This window comes from Chroicocephalus ridibundus, chromosome 1, assembly GCF_963924245.1.
Source record: "Chroicocephalus ridibundus chromosome 1, bChrRid1.1, whole genome shotgun sequence".
In the NCBI taxonomy this organism is placed as follows: Eukaryota; Metazoa; Chordata; class Aves; order Charadriiformes; family Laridae; genus Chroicocephalus; species Chroicocephalus ridibundus.
Genome location: NC_086284.1, coordinates 7597756 through 7601724, shown reverse-complemented (window position 1 = coordinate 7601724; position 3969 = coordinate 7597756).

Genomic DNA, 3969 nt, shown 5'->3' with positions numbered 1-3969 from the left:
CTCATTTGGAGGATGCTAATGGTTGTCTGCAGGGATCTCTTTTCTTGCAGGAAAAGGCATGGCCCCTCAGGGACTCTTTTATCACTTTCCCGACAAAGGCACTGTTAATTGTATTCAGATTTTTGCCTCCTTTCCCCACCCCCCTTCCCCTCAGCAAGGGCTTTTGTAGCTGCACATGAAACGCTCGTGGGCTGCCTGCTTTAGCATGATTAAGATACTTTCCATTTTGCAGACGAAACTAAACAATCAGATGGGAATTTTCTATAACGAATGTCGTTTGCCTACCTTGGGGAGCAACCCAAATGACAAAAAACTGGAAGGGGGTGAGGATGGGGAGGGAATTAATCAAAAAATATAAAGCCAGCTGGATGCACGCAAGGTCTAAATCCTCAGATTTGGAAATAGCATTAAGTCAAAACTGTTTTATTAAACAACAGATTTTTTTTTCAAATTAATAAATGCTACAAAGCCACCGACATAATACTTTTCAAGATAGCTTGCCCTTTTCCCTCAGGGGTAATATTGTAATATTTTGAAATAATAGTATTTATGGGAGTATATCAGCTGTATTTTCCCAGCTAGTGTAAATCAAGAGAGCTGTGTAGTAGGACATGGAGCTGGGCCAAACTACACCAGCTGTTAGGATGTGTCAGGGCATGTTATGAGAGAGGGAACTGTAGCATCACCCGACAGAGGCATTCACAATAATTAAAGCCATTTCATTCAGAAGCTGAAAGACCTCAGTGTTTCAGAGCAAAGCCTTGAAAACTGGTTGCTGAGGGGCTGGGGAGGGAAGGAGGCTGGTACGTGAAGATCTTGCCCTGCCGTTAGGGATACGTTTTCCTTGCAAAACTGATTTGTGACAAATGTTCTCCCAAATATCTTTCAGGCCACACACACACAGAAAATCATTTGGCAGCTGCTTTTTGGTCTCCTGCTGCACCAAGCATTGCAGTTGAGAGCAAGGAAATTTCTCTTTCGTGGTCCCTCTGTGCTTTGCTGCTGACGCCAGGAGAAAAGCATCAGAGCCAGGGTGCAAGGAGCAAGATGCACCATGAGTCGTTCCACCAGGACGGTCCCATGTTATAGATTCTCTTTTTATTCCTAGTTTGTATTTGAAGGAAAAGAAAACGGAAGGCGCTCCCACAGAAAGCCATTTTCTGAAAAATGAGAAAATGCCACGCCATCAGGAGGGAGATGACACTAATTTGCTGGATGAAGCAGGGTTGTGTACCAAGGGAGGCTGCAGTTTATCAGACCTTGCCCTGTGCATGGCTCTCGTCCGGGTAATGCTCATCACCCTGGGCACATTGCTAATGCAAGATGCAGCCGCTCTAGAGAAGGACCCTGAAACACAGGAGTTATAGCAAAACCGGTGTAAAGGCGTTAATTCGTAGACCAATAGCTAGGACAAGGGCTGGGGCCCATGAGCTTCTTTCTTAGCTCAAAGAAACAAAATTCACATGAAGCTCATGATGGATTATCTAGAGCAGAGATTTTGAGCCCCAAAATGCAAACCTCTGAACACTGCAGTCATTTCAGTTCAGCATCTTCAGTAACAGATGTGGGCAGAGGCAAACACGAAGTGCGAGGTACCACCACGGCTAAAGGTCTGCTGAGGGATCACTTCCCACCTGATGAACCCGCACATGCCTGGTAGGCTTGCCCATGTCTTTTCATGCTCTGAAAGGTTATGGTTTGTTCTGATACAGAAAAAGCAGCTGAGGAACATGGGCCTGATGCTTGAGGAGTGAAATGCAGCTGAAAACAATGTGCATTTAGAGAGTTTCTTCCATCTCGCTATTTTTTCGCCAAGCAGAAAGACTCAGGACATCAGCAAGGGAGCAAGAAAAAGAGTCATTTCAGAATAGCATTGAAATGCTCAAATTTTTCTTTGGTCAGAACATCCCTGCCTTGTTGGCTTCATCAGAAACTGGAAATAAAAATAAAATTCCTCAAAAGAATGAGAGTAGAGCATTTCTTTACATATCAAACGAAGGCAAATTCTGGCTTTGGAGAGCAGTGGGATTTGTGCCACCAGCCTGTCTGCATGTCAGCCTATAGACACCCACCGCTCATCACGCCGCACTGTGGAGACGTTTTAGTCCACCAGCTTTTATGGGGTGACAATAACACAAACCACTGACAAACTACCAAAGGCCTCTTTTTGCCTGCTCGTGGCTGGGGGAGGGAAGGAGTCGAGGAAACCAAACTCGTTACAGCAAAGCAAAGTAGCTGAGGAGTACAAAATACATATAATTTTGCTCTATAGGCCGCAATGCTTTTCTCCTCCAGCTCTCAGGGCTGCTCAGAGACATGTCAAAGGCAGTTGCCTCCTAGAGAGCAGCTGGGTGGGGAAAAAAAGGGGATTTGGAGGAAGAGTGCAGCGTTACGGACATATTTCCCCCTAGGAAAGTGGCACTGTCCTCCCCCATTTGTGTATGAGTAATTTTTTGGCTGCTTACAGCACTTTGCTTGGGGGATGGCATGGCCAAAAATGACCTGAAGGACCTCACCGGCTCTGCTGCCTTCTGCTCCTGGAGCAGACATCCTTCTCCAACGTCACCTTTCCTGACACTGAGCTAGATACCCATTGCAAAAAAACCCAAAATAGAGCAAGAAAGGGAACCTAACCTCAGCTAAAACTTCCAATGCAACATGCAGGAGCGAGGAGCAAACCACCCATGAGATATATTAATCACATTTGTTATTGCGCTCCTTGGGGGCACTGGGATATTTTACCGATGAGAGTGATCGCTGATATTAAAACCAAAACAAGAACGGTGAGACTCTTCCTTTCTCCAAGTGTTCTGTTTCATGGTCTTGACTGTATCTTGGCTAATTCTGCTCAGAATGAAGAGGCTGGGGAGACAGGGAATAAAGGAACTTATCTATCCCACGCCAGCGAGTGCCTGAGCCATGCTCTTCTCCCGTCCTTGGGAGGGAAAGCAGGGTTGCTTTCCAAGCAGGAAAGTGAAACATAATAATCTAACATTTTGCTGTTGCACCAGTAACTTCAGCATTTATTTCATACTATTGTTAATGCTTGTTTATAATATATAGATATATTTATGTAGGAAGTAGAGTAGACGAAAGCGCGAGATATATCTTATAAATATTTCTGTATGTCCGCATACAAAAGAAAATATGTACAGCCACAGATAGTGGTTCTCTGCTGCGTCAGGGCAGGGCCACGCGAAGGACTGACACGTTCCTACTCCTTTCTGCTGGGAATAGCTGCTGCCCTGCATGGCCGAACTCCCTACAGCCGGCACCGCACCCGCTCCGCTCTCTGTAGTTTCTTGGGGCAGGGTCAATAGTTTTGCAGGGGGAAAAGAGGCAGCGGCACATTTCCCTAAGGACTTGATGGCCCAACGGGGCAGAACATCAGTGACTAAGGGCATCGCACCCAAAGGGCAGGAGAGAAAGAGCAGGAGCCGTGTGTTTTTTACTTTTCCCTCTGGATTTTGACTTAACTTTGGTACTTTACCCTAACAGCTCCACTATGATCTCGTGGACCCCATAAAGCCCTTCTCTGGGTACACTACTCTCACTGCCTCTGGGATCCGTGGGGGTTCTTGCACAGCTGAATTTGAAACCCCATCCAGCCTGGAAAAATCACGGACAGCTTTTCCCACAGCAGTTAACTTCAAAGCCGCAAACCTGCGTAAAAGAAATGTTAAAATGAGTTGTTCATTTCAGGGGATTGACCTGAAATCTTTCCACCTTTATCATCTGGAGTGGATGCTTCCATGATAAAAATTAAGTCCTTGGCAGCAAAAGCAGTTATTGCTGAAAAGTGGTGGCGTTTTCCCTTCTGGGATGGTCCTAATGCAGACTCAGTACCTGCGCTAGAAGGCATAGGCAGGCGCGAGCCTTAGGTATTTTGAAACAAGAGTCACTTTTCTTCCCTGGGGAAAGTTTCTACTTTTGTTCCTCAAAATAGTAAGGCACTTGATGGCCGAATAT